This window comes from Camelus dromedarius, chromosome 4 (genome assembly GCF_036321535.1).
Source record: "Camelus dromedarius isolate mCamDro1 chromosome 4, mCamDro1.pat, whole genome shotgun sequence".
Lineage (NCBI taxonomy): Eukaryota > Metazoa > Chordata > Mammalia > Artiodactyla > Camelidae > Camelus > Camelus dromedarius.
In genome coordinates, this window is record NC_087439.1 from 87916400 (window position 1) to 87935633 (window position 19234).

The following is a 19234-nucleotide window of genomic DNA, read 5'->3' on the forward strand; positions in this document are numbered from 1 at the left end:
CTAATAACAGTAACCCAACGAGGCACATAGAAACCACATAATTATAAAGATAGAAAACCAAAAGGTATGTTGGTCCAGTGCTTTTAAGCCATTTTAGTTGTGAATTGCCTTGGTGATCATAGGCTCTTTAGACAGAAGGGTTCACTCACAATCTTGATAAATCAAATAGGTCAACTCTGAACTGTTTTGGGTGGAGAGGAAGCATGGGGCCCCACTCCCTTTGCCTTACCCCTGTGTCACTGTGGCTGCCTCAGAGGCAGCTCCATGGAACCCTGGAGCTTCAGGGAACACAGTTGGGGAACCACTGATGTCTATGAATTTCCTTTGCAGATGAGAACAAGGAAATTCAGGCGGTCAAGGGACTCATCAAGCAGCTCTTGGTAGATCCTAGACTAGTTAGGATACAGGCCTCCTGATTCCTGGTCTGGGTGTTCCCAGGGCACTAGGGGAGTGAGAGGGGTGGCAGGGTGGGGGAGAGCTCTCTCACTTTGGTTCCTTGTTCTGCTTTCCTTTGAGAAAAAGGAGAGTGAATTGTGTTATTTTCCGACCTCTTCCACCAGCTGCACTTCTCTTAATCTGTATAATGCAACTGGAAGCCCATGGTTGGTTTGTTTATTTTTACTGTGGGGACATGGACGCTGTTTGGAGAAGAAGGTGGAGATTCAGGAAGACTCAGAAAGAAGTAAGGAGGAGAGTTTTTGCTGCTGTCCTTTTCAGACAGGAGCTTTTCTCCTTTGCTTTTGGTTTGTGTGGCTGTGTAGGGTGTCCTACTTTATTGGAGAATATTCTCCTCGGGCTGTGTGTCAGCCCAGGAACCTTGAGTCCTTCTTTAATGCTAATTTCCCATCGTGGGCAGCCATTGCCAGCTGGTCTGTAAAAGGCAGTGATGTGGCCACTGAACACCACTCATTTGCAACTGTATTGTTATCTTGTGACAGTTTCACGAAGAAAGCCTAACAAAATCTTCAAAGTTCTCTTTGAAAAAGGGTCCAGTAAAGTCTGTCCCTTATCTGAACAGCCGTCTCTATACCTTGTCACTCACAGCTCCCTGACTTGCTCGATGTGACTTGGTTCTCTGTGTAGACGGGGGACTCTTGTATGTGAGGGCAACACCCAACATTCATATGAAAATCACTCCCTCCGGTACTTGAACTTTTATTCTATAATGAATCCATTGAATAGCAGCGCCTTTAATATTCTCATGCGACTGTTTCTGAAGACTCTCATCATGCATTTTATTTTTTTAGGGTCTCCCCGCCCCCCCACCCCGCCTTTCCATAGAAAAGGCATGGTTGCATTTTTATGTAATACGCTTATTCTGCGTGGAGGGACCTGGTATTCTGAGCCTGGGAATTAAATGGAATTTCCCTATCTTTGAAGTTTGAAACACTAAATCTTTGGGTTTTTACGATTTGACTACTTTGAATGATAAACTTCTGATACCCAAGCATCTACTTATGCTGTGTCCAAATAAAGAGTGAGCCGAACGCTGGTCCAGGAAACCTAAGAAGGGAGTGCTTCTTTGAGATGGATCTTGGAAGAATGGGAGAAACCAGGGCTCTCTTTGCTCTGCATTGTTACTCTCCTGGTGGTTGTCAATTAGAATTTTCATTGGGAAAACACTGTAAATCTTTAGAACAAAGCCTGCTTTATTGACGGACTTAATGAGCTACCCTTGGGAGAAGAAAAAAATCTGCCAAGCAAACATTTTGGACCTCTGTGTTTTATGAAAGCCACAGAATTAGTAATTTCCCCCAGCTAGGGAGTTTTATGGAGGGAAGCCACTCCAAACAGCGGCCGTCAGGCACCACGAGGGTTGTGGACTCGATCAGCAGAGTGAAGTAATCACACCCATTTGCTGGGGCTTTTCTCACAGTACTCGGATATCCCTTGTTTCAGAGATTGCTTTGCCTCACGTGGTCCTTTCCTTTCACTGCATGTCCTGGGCCCTGCTAGGTGGTTGTGTTGGAAGAAGTGGCCCTGTTCCTGAGGTGGCACAGGGGAGATGTGCAGGCTGCTTCTGGATGCCGCCTCCTCACAGGCTGGGCTCCTGCCCTTCCCACCTCCCACCCACTGCCGTCTTCCACGCCCACCCCTCCACCATCTTCTTTTGATGGAAGGAAGGGGGGATCTGATGCCAGATGTGACCTTCCAGCCCAAATCATGAACCTTTGCTGTTTCTTATGTAAGCTTAAGGCTGTCTAGTCCAGAGCCTGAAGCTCAGAGAAATAAACGTTACCCAAGTAAGATGGCCACTCGGTGACCACACTAGAGGACAGTGGTCCAGGATGAAGGGGCCTGGGCTCTCATGCCAGCCAAAGGACCTCAGGCAAATCAAACAACCTCTCTGAGCATCATTTACCTCATCTGGGAAATGGGAACGTGACTCACCTTCTCTGTTTCATGAGTTAGTTTTAAAGAATCGAAGAGGTAATCCATATGAAAAAACTTTATAAATGACAAAGTGCATAACTCATGGCTCTTATTGTGAGATAAATGACTGAAAGTGTGTAGTGTCCATGATTTTTTTTCTTCCTAAAATTAATAAAATAAACCAGATGTTATTTAACTTTGTTTGCATGAGCTCTGTGTCTCCCCGTTCCTTGTTCCTCCTTGATTTTCCCATCTGGAATGACAGTGAGCAATTTAAAAATTCCTGTAAGCTACTCTTAAGCACAGATGAAGCAGACTGTGACTGCCTTGGACCCAAGGAGAGTCCTCAGTATAACATGGCAGTTCTGAAAGCCTTGGCCCCTCGGCTTTGGGCACCACCTCACTGCTAACGTTGGAGGAGATATTACTGTGACCCTGCTAAAAACTTGTTGGTTATGTTGACCAAATCAGAGAAAAATAGATTTAATATGTTTTTGACTTGTTCCAATTTTTTAATTGTAAAGACTTTCAAACATTAAGAAAAGTCGCTGAGCCTTTGGAAACTAAATTGCAAACTTCACGATAACTTGGCCTCTAAAAATTTCAGCATACATCTCCTAAACCACATTACTGTTGTCAGACTGAAGAAAATTAACAGTAATTCCCCAGTGTTGTCTAGCAGTTGGTCTATATTCAAGTTTCCCCAGTTTTCAAAGTGCCTTTTGTAACATTTTTTTGTTTGGAAATAGGGGGTGGAGGTGATGAGATGATGAGGGAGGACCAGGGTCCAATCAAGGTTCACATGTTGTGTTTGATGATATTTCTTTGTTCCCTTTTACTCTAAGGCAGTCCCTCTGCCTTTCTATTTTCACATGACTTTGCCAAATAAAGGTCATGAAAAAGTTTTGAAGAGACTAGATCTCGTCTAGGCTTTATAGAAGGTCCCATGTTCTGGATTTCTCTGCTTGTTTCCTTGTAGAGGTATTTAATTTGTTCCTCTAGCCCCTTTCTGTAAACTGGAAATTAGGTCTAAAGGTTTAATTACATTCAGATTAAACTGTTTGGCAAGAACACTTCATACAAGTTATGCTGTTCACTCCATAATGCATCACATCAGAAGGACATGATGCCAGGCTGTCCCTCCCCTAGGAATTCTAAGTTCAATCATTTGATTAAGGTACTCTTCATTGTAAGAGGGCGTATGTCCCTGTGCAGTTGATGGGGTGATATTTGGACATCGTGCAGATGGCTTGTTCTCAGCAACCTTTTGCCTTATTGTTTGGCACATATCAGTGATGATCTTTGTCCAAGTTGGTTATTTCAGAGGGAGCTGGGAATGGTGATTTTCTGATTTTGTCATTCCCTCTACATTTATTAGATAGAGTTAGTCCACGGTTGGCGTTTAAGACACAAAGGTAAGGAGTTGAAGAAGATGAGTGTTCTATCAAGGGCATATGTTAGCTTTGTGGGCTTGAAGCTTTTTCAGTTGTGTGGGTCCTTTCTTAAAGAAAAAGAAATTAGAAGCAAAAGTAAACATTTAAAATGAGAAAAGAAAGCACAACAATATATATATTTTTAAGAACTAATAAATACTATGAACATTACAAAATCTGTAAGCATATGTAACATTATACTAACTCCCTGGCATGCCTCTATAATATTTTCCCCCCGCAGGATATCTGATCCTTTTTGCTACATAATCTGATCTCTTCTTCATATGACAATAATTTGGCAATAGCATTTCTGTGGAGGGAATAACACGGTACATCAACATTAACTTTTTATTATTGAGAGTTTAGAAGAGTTGCTTTCACAACTTACCATGTAAATGTTTAGAATCATTGTACTATTTGGGAAAACTTCTGTCAAGCTGCTTTTACATACAAGCTGTAAAATTTCAGGGCTTTTCAAGTTTTCTTGTGCAGTGACCCATATCAGATGTTCTTTGAATTGATTTAAATGTCATCCCTACTCCTTAGGGGCTTAGTATGAGATTTACGTTTTCTTCACTGGTATCAATACTTGCTGCTGAATCAGCAAGCAGTGTAACAACTTTACTGATGTCCTTATGATTTACTCCTCTTCATTAATTGGATTCCCAGAAATCCAAGAACCTGTTCATTACTTCTCTTCACAGCTATTGATGTGATTTGAAAATATATTTGTTTGAAAGCCACAAACACAGGAATTCTGATAAAGTTTATTTTTGTTCTTGGGGGAAGAAAAGGGAAAGTGGATGGTCCATTTATACACCGTGCACTGCGTTATTAAGTGTATTCCTGATGCAAGAGAACTTCTGTTTAATTTGTGTTTTGACTCTGTAATAAGGGAACCGAATGCTCCCCCTACAGTTTTACGTGCTTGGTGCTTGGAAGAATTTTCTAGACACTGGGTTCCAACTCCAGCACGATGGCTGTGCCGCCAGTGCTGGTGGCTTTGGGACACTTGAGAGTGCTGCAGGACTTCTGCTCCTGTCCTCCCGTTACAGCTCTGGATAAGGACACACAGTGGGTGTGAAGAATATTTCTGGAAGCCATTTATACACTAGAAGTGACTTAACCCTGCACCAAAATGACCACGAACCACATGAATGAACCCCACTGAACCCAAACTAAGTGCACCTTCAGTTGTTCTCCTTTAGTTGAATCCCAAAAATGTCTGTGACCACTCCAGTGCCACCTGACATGGGAGGAAGTATGACAGGGGAGGTTGAAATGGAAAGAGGTCTTACTTTCATGAATTTGACAAGAACTCATGCCCATGTGAACGTGCTGCTGGGACCCTCCCATGGCTCTGAAGGGTTTCTGGCAAGTGAGGCACCTGATGTTTCACAATCTTCTTGGCAAATTCGCTCGTGGGCTCTGTTCAGAGAGTTGTCCCAGTGATGACAATGGGAAAGGGAAAGAAATGCAACCTAAGAGGCCTGGCCTGTGGGCCGGTGGGATTGGGAGACAGGAGGTTGTTTCAAGTTTGAAAACTGAGAGAAGTGACAATAGGAGCTGGCGGTCAGAGGACTAGACGTTGGGGTCTCTTTTCCTGGTGATGTGGTCCAGAGCGTGCGTGAAACAGGAATGGTGGAAGAGAAGGTCAGAGTCACGGAGGATCAGGGGCTGTGAGATGAAGGAGTTGAGTGAGTTATCTGCATGAGTGGTGAAATCTCCCTGGAAGATCATAGGTGGTGGGGCAGAGATGAAGACAAGTTACTGCCGAGCAGTCTGCGGATGTTGGGAATGACCCTGGAGCAGCAGCAGCGTCTGTGTTAGTTTCTTGTCACTGCTGTAGCAAAGTACCGCAGACTTGGTGGCTTCAAACAACAGAAATCTATTCTCTCACAGTTTTGGAGCCTGAATGCCTGAAATTAGTTAACACTGAGCTGAAATCAGCGTGTTGACAGGACTGTGCATCCTCTGGGGGCTCTGGGAAGAGTCCTCCTCTCTCCCAGCTTCTGGTGGCTGCCAGGATTCCTGGGCTTGTGGTCGCGTCACCCCAAGGCCTCTGCGGTCACATTGGCTTCTCCTCTTCTACCTGCGTCCAGTTTTCCTCTGCCTCTGTCTTACAAGGACCCTTGTGACAGCGTTCAGGACCCACCCTGGTAATCCAGGACCATCATCCCATCTCAAGAGCCTTAAGGTGAAAAGTCCTTGCCTATGACGTAACACTTACCAGTTCCCGAGATTAGAACGTGGATGTCTTTGGGGGTGGGGTCATTACTCGCCCGCCACATCATCAAAGATCGGTGGGAGGCAGAGACTCAGGCTTGGAACACCAGCCGTGGGTCCGGGCCTGTGGGAGAGCATTTCCCTTCCCGCGCCTGCCATGCCTTTTGTTCTCTTCTTCCTCGTGAATTCCTGGTTATCATTCAAAACCTACCTAAATCAAATAATATCTATTCTGTGCTGCTTTCCCTAATTCTCCAGGCAAAGTTAGTTGCTTTTCTGTCTTCGCTCCCATAATGTTCATAGATTTCTCTACCATAAGCACTTTCTCTCAGAATTGTGTTTTTTGATTTTCCTCTTTAGGCTGCGAGCTTCTTGAGACTAAGGACTCTTATTCATCTTGTATCTTAATCATCTTCATGACACATAGTAGATGCTGAGTAAATATTAAGGGGATGGGAAGAGATAAATTGGGAGTTCGGGATTTGCAGATATGAACTACTATATATAAAATAAACAACAAGTTTATACTGTACAGCACAGGGAGCTATATTCAGTACCTTGTAGCAAACCTATAATGAATATGAAAGGAATATATATGTATGTGTATGTATGACTGAAATGTGATGCCATACACCAGAAATTGATACATTTTAAACTGACTATACATCAATAGTAAAAAAAGAAAAAGGAATAAAATTTACTGTTGAATTAACTTAGGTAATTTAAAACCATCAGTGTGATGGTTAACTTTATATGTCAACTTGACTGAGCCCTGAGATGCCCAGATACCCGGTTAAACATTGTATCCGGGTGTGCCTGTGCGGGCATTTCTGGATGAGATCGGCATTTGAATTGCTGGACCAAGTAAAGCAGATGGCCCGGCCCTTTGCGGGTGGGCATCATCCCAACCATTCAAGGAGTAAATAGAACAACAAGGCGGAGGGAGGTGGAGCTCTTTTCTTTCCTTCTGACTGTTTGGGCTGAGACATTGGTCTACTCTGGGGCTGAGACCTACACCGTCGGTGTTGCTGGTTCTCAGACCATGGACTTAGACTGGAATTGACACCACCTACTTTACAGGGTCTGCAGCTTGCAAATGGCACACTGTGGGGCTTCTCAGCCTCTATAATCATGTGAGCCAATTCCTTATAATAAATATATATGTAAGTTTATATAAAATTTATATATAATTTATATATGAAGTAATAAAATTTTAAATATGTATATTAAATTATGTGTACATATGCATGTATATAATTGGTCCTGTTTCTCTAGAGAACCTTGATTAATACAATCAGCGAAGGAGGTGTAGTTTCTGTGGTTGCTTTTGGCCTGAAATCTCTTGCTAGATTCCCTTATGACCTCTGTCAGTTATTTTAATTTTAGTTAATTTTTTTCAATTACAAGATGGATCCGTATCTCATTGTTTTAGAACTTGATATCTCACTCAAATGTAAGAAGGAAGTAATCTTGAGCAGTTTCAAATTAAATCTGGAGTATAAGAAGAATGTTTCTTCCCTCTTACACCTGCACTTTTGGGGTCCTTGTTAACGGCTGACGCAGATCAATATTCCATCCTCTCCCCTCAGCAGCTTCACAGTTTAGTAGAAGAAACACAGATGAACAACTAACTGAAACAAAACAGAAGATGGAAAGTTTAGTTCAATAAAAGCAGATGAATCAAAAAGGAGGGTAACTAACTCTGATCTGAGGAATGAGGAGGCTTGCCAGAGGAGGGGGTGTGTGTGTGCGTTGAGTTCTGGGAGGCCATGGGGTGGATGATGAAGGAGAATGCTCTTTGCAGTGGGAGGAGAGAGAGCAAAGCCCAGGAAGTGTGGCAAGGTCCTGAAACGCTGGGAGGTAAAGCTGGCTGTGTCTCCCTAATGTGTTCTCTCAAGTGCTAGTTCCCTGGGTGCTCCCTGGAACAAAGTTCCCTGGTCAGGAAACTCTGCACAAGTGTGTTCCATGTGGCCATTGGCCACAGGGGACCTGAACACGTGAAAGGTTCTGAAAAGTGCTGCAAGAATGAAATCAGGGTGACTAGTTTCCCATATTTATTTGAGGACGGTACCCTTTTGGTTAGCACAAGCATGAAGCAGTCTCTCCAGAACAAGTGTCCTTCAAGGTATGTTTTATAAACACTCGCTAGAGAGTTGAGATGGGACCACACTGTAGAGGGCCTTGGATGGCAAGTTAGTGAATTCCGGCCTGGCTGGTAGTCAGATGGACTTTGGTTTCTAGGGAGGAACAACCATAAACCATGAACAACCTCTCCAACCTTTAGGAGAGGCCAGGAGTAGTGTAAAAGTTTGAGATTTCATGCCAGGGGCCTCGTCAACCTGTTGGCATAGACTAGAGAAGAGACTGAAGACTGGAACTAGGGAGGCTGAGAGAGTAGAAGGGAAGAGAGAGGGCAGGAGAGAGGTTTCCAAGGCCCGCTTGACAGTCCCTGGGTCCTAATGACTCTCATGTGTTAGGGACTTTCTGCATGTCAGCCGCCACCATGAGCTACTAATATCTCCTGATTTATTGTCTTTCATCAGAACAAGTATTAATTCATGAGGCTTACTAATGACCATACCAGCTCTCAAAATAGCTGTGTGTATATGGATCTGCATGTATGTGAAGATGTGTACTAACAGATTTAGACTTCTCCTAAACCAGAACATGCTAATAACAGTTACTATAAACAACGTTATTCATAAAAATCCTTTGAGAATTCAAGATAAAGGGGTTATCTAGAGCAAAGGAGACAATGAAGTATAAAAGTTAACGTATTTTCCCAAAAAGTGTGACATTCCTTTCCAAGCTTTTTAAATGTGGAAGTGTTTCTAATAGCTTAGTAGAAAATAAAACAAAAACCAAATAGATACTGGGTTAAAATATACATTGGGGGTTTGTGTAAATAAGCAAGTGGCAAATATGTAAGTCCATTCGATACCCAAATTAATTATGCTTTGGAGAGAAAGGTCCTTTAACAAAAATGCCTTGATGGATGGGAGCTAAGAGGAACTGTGGTCTTAGGGCTGGGCCAGTGTTGTGGTAGCTCGTCGAGAGGAGAGAGGGCTGCTGTCTGAGATTCATGGTTTTCAAGGGTGGATCAAGTTGTTTTTCAAGAAGTTATACCAGTTTATTATGTGTCAGTTTTAGTACAAATTTATCTGTATTGGATGCCATCATTTTTTAACACAAAAAAACAAAGACAAAACTTTTTTTAGTAGGTATAACTTGGATGTTGCCATGTTGTTTGGTGTTCGTGTGTGTGTTTGTGTGTATACGTGAATTTGTTTATTTCTTGCCCAAGATAAGCATATTCTGAAGCCTTGCTTTTCTGTTTATATGACACAGTCACATCTTTTGTATCTACTAGGGACAGTTGTGTTTTTCTACTAAACTTGGATGTCAGATGTGTATAGAATTGAAACTCACCCTCTTTTTTATTTCATGCAAACAGCTTTTCACAGCCTGTTAGAGTTCAGCTGGAGTCAACATTCCAGGACCCTCCCAAGCAGGTTTCTCTGCTGCGTTCCTCAGATGTCCATTTGTACATTTCCTCCCTTCTCCCTTACAGACTCCCATAAAGGAAAGTTATATGTGTTATGTGAAAGAGTTGGCTAATTTGTTTGTCCCCCAGAAGGGCTGACAGTTGACCAAAACTGAAGGTGAGAGCAATTCTTAACCAAAGCAATGATTCCCTTGAGTTAAGTTTTATGAGATGAGGAGAAATTTTGAGGCAGAGAACTTTCCCTCCCACTAGAATTGGAACTCTTTGAGGGGAAGAGGGTGTATTAATCATCTCTCTAGCTCTGGAGGCCAAGCTTGTGGACAAAGAGAAGACCTAGCCTTGTCCTGAACAGCTGGACGCAGTGATCAGGCCCACCCCCAACCACTGTAGGATGAGCCTCAGGCTGAGTAGGAGGTACATTAGGAACAGAAAAGAATTTCATCTGGCTACTCAGTTTTCTGCAGTGTTTCTTTTTTAAGAGATTGAGTGTAACAATTTCGTTTAAAAATTGGTTATATTGCATAAATGATTAAACTAAAACGAAAGCAGTAGCGAAAAGAGGGTGAAATCTAATTTCTCAGCTCCTGATTGAGAACAAGGTATTTATTCATTATCGAAAAGTTGAAAATATGTAAAGTATGATGAAGAAAACAAATTTCCCATAGTCTCCTACCCAGAGACAACTACCTTTGGCGTTCTGCCGCCACACACCCCACCCTCATACACAATTATTTCCTACCTTCTCCTTTAACTTACTATAAGCACAGTTCTTTAAAAGCCTCAGTTTTAGTGGCTGTGTAATGAATCTTGTTGTGGTTCCTTTATTTTCTCATTCACTAATTTTACATATGAATTTTATTACCTGATGATCCAAATTCCAAGTGAGGATGTCTGTCAAAACATTATTTGTTAGTCTTGGCTCCCAGGTCTGAATGTGTCCTTGGAGTAGATTTCCAGAATTAGTGTAGTGAGTTTGAACTATTTTCGTGACTCTTATACGTATTTCCAACTTGGTGTCTGTAAGTTTGCTCCAGTTTAAAGTCTACCAACAGCACATGAAAGTGCCTGCTTCCCCACTTTTTGGCCAATCTGAATATTTGCTATAAGTTTTTTTGAAATTTGATGTGTAACAAAAATTACTCCATTGCTGTTATTTACAATTCTTTGGTTAGTGACGCGGGGCAACTCTTCATTTCCTTTTCTGTCAGTTCTATTTCCTTGTCTGTGGTTTGCCTGTGTGCTCTACATATTTCCAAAAAGCTACGATTGCTGATTGTTAATGAGTGGTGATATTAAATTTCAGTGGGTTCTTTATTAGATGATATATGCTAAGAGACCTTAAGTTCACAGTACGATTTTATGTTCTATGAATAATAACTTAGACAATGCTTATGGGGATTTTTTTTTTTTGCTAATGTTAATGGGTAAGATTTATTCTAAACTGTAGCTAAGAACAGAAAAGTCTTTTACATTGAAAATAAAGAGATGATTTGATAGGTTGTTTTGTGGGGAGATTGAAGACACAAGTTTTATATATTTATGTATTTTAAGTAAATTCTATTTGTTAAAATGACTTTAATTTACAGCAAAATTGTGAAGATATACAGAAAGCTCCCATATAACCTGTACCCATTTTCACCTAATTTTGACATCTTAACATTAATATGGTGTATTTGTTGCAATTAATGAGCCACACGACAGATTCTTAATTAACTAAACTCCGTACTTTATTCAGATTTCCCAAATTTTTACATGACGTCCTTTTTCTGTTCTGGGTTCTTCTCTGGAATACCGTGTGACATTTAGTCTTCACGTCTCCTTGGGCTTAGCTCGGGCTGCCATAGCAGAACACCATAGGTGGAGTGGATTAAACAGCAGAACTTAATTTTCTCAGTTCTAGAGGCTAGAAGTCCAAGATCAAGGTGTCAGCATGGTTGGTTTCTGTCCAGGACTCTCTTCCTGGCTGGATGATGGCTGCCTTCTCACTGTCTTCACATGGCACTTGGTGGGGACGGGGACAGGGGTGGGGTGGGGGAACTCTCGCTTTCTGGTGTCTCTTAGTGTAAGGGCATTGATACCGTCATGAGAACCCCACCTTCATGACCTCCTCTAAACCTAATTATCTCCCCAAGGCCTCATCTCCAGATATCATCACATTGACATATTCGAGTGGGGACAAAATTCAGTCCTCCTGGCTGTGACAGTTGGTTTTGTTTTGAATGAACAGTTATAATCATGCCTGAATGTCTATGTGTATAAGCATTAACTGCTTTTTATTTGCCCTCTTATAACTCAGAAGCAGTGTTCAGTTAGCCATGTGGCATGGTTTCTAAGCAAGTTATAATTAGGCGAATGAATACATATTGTTTTCTTCTGTAACTAGACAGTCCTGCTGTGGCTCCATTGTAAAAGGTACACGTCACTCACGGAGGTAGATATGAAAGATTTCCATCTCAACCAGAGCGCACCAGCGTGGAGACTCCTGCTGTCTGTAAATTAGTCAGACCTTGTTTCAGGCTTGCTTCACCCACTTGGCTGGCTCGGAATAACAGTGAAGAGCGGTAGGTAGAAATAAGGAAGCAGCTGTTTTTCCAGTCTAATGCAGAGTTGTCTGGAATAAGGTTCACTACCCAGGTTGAAACTAATTGGCCATCATGCTGTGATGTAATTGTGGGTGTGTGGGTGAGAGCACCTATCTAATCTGTACTTAACTAACCAGGCTTGTTAATGATCAGTTCTGGGGACTTGGTGACAGGTGCGAGACTTGGGTTTACTGTACTGGCTGTCTCCTGTAATGAAGACTAGAGGTTATTTTAAAAGACAGAATTTTTTAAAAATCAAAAAGTGTCGTATGCCCTAGGTTAAAAGGCGATATCCGTAAGTGCATCTGATTAAATTAAAGAGCTCTGTGTTGTGTGTTTTACAGGAAAAGGGTGTTTTTTTAATCTGTAAAGTTAATTACCAATTGTAGCAATTATATGAGTTGATTTTTTTTCTTACTAATATATATATTTTTTTTTATTAAAAGAGGGATGAATCCTGTGAAGCACATTTATTTCCCTTTGGAGTATTTAGAATATGTACTTTGGTCTACTTGGAATTTTTTTCAGGAGACACTATTGGAGATAAACGTTACACAATTAAACATTCACTGTCAACTAATAAGATGATAAATCACATCTCTGGAGATTTCTGATGTATTTACTTAATTCTTCCCATTTCATTATAAGGAGAAATGTTTTTAAATAAGGAAGTTCTTTATATTTGCTAATTTCTTCCTTCCTCTTTTCCAGTATTCAGTGATTTTTAGTTAAAAGTCCTGGGAGTTAAATAGGCAAGAGGACTGTTTTCCATTTACATTCAGGTTTGGTTCAAATTATGCAAAGTGAAGACAGTCGGTGCTATGAAATGAAATCATTAGCACATCAGTTATTCTGTGATAACCAGCTGAGAGCAGGCTGCAGACTACATGAACATTCATTCCTTCCATTTAAAGTTGGCTTCTCATTAGCTTATATGAGAGATAAATAATTTGATTCTAACTTACCTCTCTTTAAGTGGACATTTGTTCCCCTCTGAATTCAAGAGGAGAGCATTTTAATTTTGTAGTCATTTATAACACACAGGTCAAATAAATAACACGTTTTATTTCTAGCAATATATGTGTCTTCTATTATTTATATTACCATGATTCTTTGATTCTCAGGCACACTTTTTTCCCCTCCATCTTTCTAGGACAAAATAGGTCACAAATGTAATAAATATAACATTATAAATCAGTGGGGAAAATAAGAATTATTTAACAAATGGTACTTGAAGAATTATCTAACCATTTGGAAGAAGCTAAACTTTCAGCTTTAACTCACTATAGTCCAAAACAAATTTCTTACAGATTATGTTTGAAAGATTGAAGAAACAGCATCTGAAAGATATGTAATAATATGTGAGGGAAACTTCAGTTCTTGAGTTGGGAAGAAATTTCTAAACATAAAAATAATGAACATAACCTTAGATGAAAGCAAAAGCAACTAGTTTTCCCAGATTATAGATTATAGATTATAAATTAAAACAAAAGGCAAAAAATGTAGAAATAAATTTGGAAAAAGAGGATCAAATCTTTGTGACGAATAGTACTACCTACAAGGAAAAAGTCCATCAAAAGACAATTTATAGAAGAAGATCAGTGGCTAAGAAATGTATAACATAAAATTTCATTGTTGACCAAACAAGGAAAGTTAAAATAATCTACTTCACTTGTTAAACTGACAAGATTAAAAAATTGTCACTGTTGTTAAGAATTTGATGAAATGGGAGTTCACATAAACAACTGATGGGACTGTGTTTTGATACAAACTTTCTGAAAAGTAATTTGATGAAATACATCAAGAGGTGTAAAAAGCTTATACCCTTTAAATTGGTAATTACCTTTCTAGAAAATTGTCCAAATTATAAATAACCATAAATACAAAAAAGGATTGATGTAAGTATATTTATTTTCATGAAGTGTTGGGAAACTGGAAAACACTTAAATATCCAGTAGTAGGTAAACAGTTCAATTAATCATGATGTAATGGAATATTATATAGTCATTAAAATGTTATTTTCAGAGATCATTTTCATGGAATTGGAAAATCCTCAAGATAAGGGTAGAAAGTAGAATACAAAGTATTGTATATGATAAGGTTTCATTTTTTCCCAAAGTAAGAAGAGTCATAAAAAGGACTAAATAAAAACATAAAAATAATTATTAGTTATTAACTCAATGTTATAGAATTATTTATCATTGTTCTTTAACCTTTTTTGGGGTCAAATTCTCTATAGTGAGCATGCATTATTTACAGTGGAAAATTGAGTTATTAAAATAGAAATAGTGTATTTTCATGAATCTTAACTTGCTTGTGCCTCCCAAGTTCCAGGAGGGCAGAGCTGTAATCTGTCCATTCGCTGCCTATCCTCAATGTCTTAAACAGTACTTGGCACATCATGGTTACTCAGTAAATGTATGTTTATTAAATAAAGACAGTTTGGGGTGGCTGGCCCAACTAAAGACAATAGGCAAAGTATAAATTGCTGAGTTACTGACTCAAGTTCAGAAGTCTAGAGTAAACAGTAAGGAAAGAAGTCAGATCCAAAATCTGAGTGCAGAGCTAGAAGGCAAAGTCAATTCAAACGAGGAAAGGGAAAACTGAACATTCAGGAGGCTTGAAGGACAGCTCGGCAATGGGGCTAGAACAGTGAAACTGCCCCTCGGTGCCCCGCGATGCATGGCCCCGTGGCCCAGCCTCATCCTACGTGGATACCGTACAACATGCCTACCTGAGTTGTGTACCAGGCTACAAAGGCAGCTTCAGTCGCCTTTATATACAGACTTCATAGGCCATAATCTCTGATCACAAAGTAATAATAAAGACTTTAAATGTGAGCAAAAGGAAAAAAACAATCTCCGTAATCATAATCACTTGGAAATTTAAATAAGTCCCTGATTAAGAGGAAATTTTTTAAAAACTTTAGAAATAAACAGAACACTCCATGTGAAACTCTTAAGTGTTTTTCATATTATAGCAAGAAATTTTTAAAAGTAAATAAATGAAGTTCTCAACTTAAGAAGCTAGAAAAGGAATAAATAAAAGATTAGCGGAAGATGGGCTTAATAATGATAAAGGCAAAACTTAATAAACTGAGCAGGAAAAAAAATGATAGATAATTGGAGGGCCATATCTTTAAAAAGACAAATGAAGTAGGCAAGCTTGTGGCAGGTTTAATTAAGAAAATTAGAAAGAAAACTTGAAATAGTAGAAATGAAAAAGGATATGTAAGCATTGATATGGAAGAAGCTAGATCAACTTCTAAAAGGATATATATTTGGATACAAATTTTATTTCTGTCTTAAGAGACCGCTTTTTAAAATTACTAAAGTCTTAGACTGATATTGTTAAAACCAAAAATTCTTTTTAAAAGAAAACATTATGGAGGCTTTGTGATCCAAACAGTATTCGATACAGAATTTTTTAAGAAGTCTTTGAGTTTCTCTGATGTATTCCACTAGCTTCATCAGTATTGCATCCAAAGTTGTAGAGTTTATTTGATGAGATCCTACTGAGTGTCAGTTTGTGAGGACTTTGATCCTGTAACTTTTGAAGGAAGGTGTCCGAGTATAACTGACGTGCAGATTTTGACCAACCAGTTAATTTTACTTTGCGGGTGATGTAAATTCATTGTATGGTAGAAAGCAAGTAATTTGAACTCTGAACAAAGGGTCACATTTCTTCCTGTTTCTCTCAAGTGATTTTGTGAAGTGTGATGCACCAGTGGGTAAAAATACTTTAGGACTTGCTAATGAAAGACTGTGTGTACAGAATCTGCTTTTCTAGCACATATTTTTATAGATGTTGAAAATGCTGTTGTCAAACGGTATTTTAAAAACTGTCAGGTGTGTGTGTGTGTTTTTCAAATGAGTTTTAAATAATTCAGCACTATGCGGGCGGCAGAAAAATGACTTTATAAACTTGCCATGCTCTTTTGTACTGAATACACAAGTAGAGTCTATGAATTAAAAATGAACATCGTCCAGTCCATCTTTTTACTAATAACCAGTGTAGTGTTGATGGAAATTGGCTATTACTAGTGTTTCCTTTTCTTTTTCTTTTCTTTCTCTTTTTCTTTCTTTCTTTCTCTCTCTCTCTCTCCCCCTCCCTTCCTTCCTTCCCATTAGAGAATCGCCTTAAAGTCATTTCAACATAGGTACCACGAGTGCACTTGTGGTGAAGTAGGTTGCTAATAGGAACCATGTCTGGTTTCTCTGCCTTGATGGCTGACTCGTGGCAGCCTCTTTCTGTTTTTCCCCCTCTGTGTGCTGCTGAAAGAAGGGTGAAGAGAGATTAGATGTGGAAGGCCATTCACCTTGAGAAAGTGTGAGATTCCTCAGGGCTCACCCATAGTTGGTGACGGAGTAGCACTGTGGAACATGAAGGGTACCCACGTTAATTCAAGAGTCCAGTTGGGAGTGGGAAAGTAAGGATCATAGACTATTATGAGTCTTCACCACATTTCTCATTGACTCATTACGCCTGACTCCTGGATTTCTCCTGATCTTACTCAGGGGAACGTGTTCATATGGAAAAGCTAAGTGGCGTACATGGTACTGTATACAGTTCTTCCTCCTGCCAGTGAAAAACCTCCTGTTGGGTTTTCGTAAGGCAGAAAACTTTTCTTCATCACGGTGATTATTATGGCTTTTATTTGGTCTTGTTTTCCTCGGGCATTTTACACTAATAATAGTGGTATTATTCATCTTCTGAAATTATCAAATCTCTAATGTGAGACTCTCACAGCTAGGCATGAAGTGACTTTCATGGCAAAAGATTTAAAGTGTCTTTGCAAGGATCGGGAAATGACTGAAATCACAGCCACAGAGATTGGAAGGATATAGCGAGACACAGGAAGTGTGAACACACCTGTCTTGGAACATTGACTTTAAAGCTTTTTTCATTGTAGCAGTAATTTTAAAGATTTGCCATAAGAGGTGGTAAAAATTCATTTACAATTCGTAAATTCCACTCCAGTGTCTCTTGGAGTCCACCACATATGATTGCTGTCAGGTGTCTTGAGTATATTGATTATACACTCTTTAACAGACGTTAAAGACGTTGTTTGTAATGGTGTTTCAGATGATACAGGGTTGTCTTATACTGAGAACAATGGTCCCCCCTTATCCTTGGGGGATGCCTTCCAAGACCCCCAGTGGATGCCTGAAATCATGGACAGTACTAAACTATATACATATTTTTTCCCTTCACATACATACCTGTGATAAAACTTAATTTATAAATAAGGCACAGGAGGAGATTAACAACAATAACTAATAATAAAATTATGACAGTATATTGTAATAAAAGTTATGTGTATGTGGTCTCTCTCTCAACATATCTTATTGTGCAAATTTAATACCTTTTCCATCTTAACTAAGCTCTTATCATGCACTGTGACAACGAAACTTCTGCAGTTGGAGGTGTGACAGCAAAACTAGCACAAATTTCTTTTTCCTTCTTCACAATTTCATGAATAGAAAATTCGTTCTCATCGTAGATTTTAACAACCTCAGCATACAATTATTTCTCTCTCCTTATTCAGTTGAGAACTTTCACCTTTTCGCTTAAAAGAAGCACTTTCCAACTTCTCTTTGACATACCCGATTTGTCAGCATCACTACCCTTGTGCTGTGGGGCTTTTATTAAATAAAATAAGGGTGACTTGAACACAAGCACTGCATTACTGAGACAGTCAGTTTGATAACCCAGATGGCTCCCAGGTGTATTTACTGGACAAAGGGATGATCCACGTCCCGGGCATGACAGAGCAGGACGGCGATGGGTTTCATCAGGCTACTCAGAATGGCACACAATTTAAAACTTCTGAATTGTTTATTTCTGGAGTTTTCCATTTAATATTTTTGGACTGTGGTTGACTGTTGGTAACTGAAACTTTGGAAAGTTAAATCATGGATAAAGGGGGCACAGCTCTATTCAATCTGAGAAGACTCATGAGAGCTGTTGTCCCCTACCTGGGTGAGAAGGTATGTTCTTCCAAGATCCTTCTGAGAGGCTTCATTTTGGATGATGGCTCAAGGTCCCCTTTGGATCTGCATTTCATAATTTTTGCTTGTTAGTTTCAGTTGAATTTTCTTAAGGTTCAGCTCAGAATCAACTGTTAAAAAAAAAAAAAGATGACGACGAAGACTGGATAAGGAACGGCAGCAAAAGATCTTAGAAAATAGTAAAGATGACTAAAACCACCTGGTGAAACAGATCTTTCAGTAGATGTGAAGGAGGCACACACTGTTTTTTTGAAAAAGTTTGCTGAGGCGTACAAATCAGAAATCAGAGTATTTCATTTTTTGGAAGTGTTTTGTGGATAAAACATGATCCATTATATTGTTAGACTTGTGCTACTTGACAATTATATGGCTCCTAGCCGTACATTTGGAATCTTGTTCTCATGTTCCTCACTGCAGATTATACATCCTAATTATGCTTTCCCAGATGCACAGAGGCTGCGCAAAGGCAGGCAGAAGCTGTATCCATACAGTGAGCTGTATCCATTAATGAATTTTCTTCTTTGAAGACACATTTATTGAGTTCCACTCTCACTTTCTCTTAGCTCTCCAGTTCATAACCCTGGCCCTTGGTTTTACTTTTCTAAGATTGAGTTGCACATCTGGTGAGTGGGACCAATTAACAGTACCCATCTCATGGGTTTCTTGGGAGATCTAAAAAGGTAACACAGAAAAGTCCTGAAATCAGTGTCTGGCTCATTGGAAGAGCTATCACCACTTCAGTGCCCCTGAGTGGTCTTCTGTGGTTACAAGAAGAATGGCTGGTAAAGCTCAAACCAGTTTGAGCACATCAAAGTCCCTGAGAATAACAACTTACTGCATAAATCTACGGATTTCAAAGAGCTCTTGGATAGATCTAGTAAATCAGTACTTAAAAACAGTGTTTCTCAATTTAGAAAGGTGGATTTTGGTTCACGTTTAATACCTACGATGTGTTAGGCATTATATGGAACACGTTTATATGTATTTTCTCCTGTAATTCTTTTTTGGTGGGAGAGGGAGGAAATTATGTTTACTTATTCTTAAAAGAGGTACTGGGGATTGAACCCAGGACCTCGTGCATGCTTTACCACTTGAGCTACGCCC

General features: G+C 39.7%; 1 protein-coding gene across 6 annotated transcripts in view; it reads left to right on the forward strand.

The window, feature by feature from the left end:
- Window positions 1-19234, forward strand: part of RHBDD1 (rhomboid domain containing 1) — a 113425-nt gene that overhangs the window by 24495 nt on the left and 69696 nt on the right. The window lies entirely within an intron of this gene.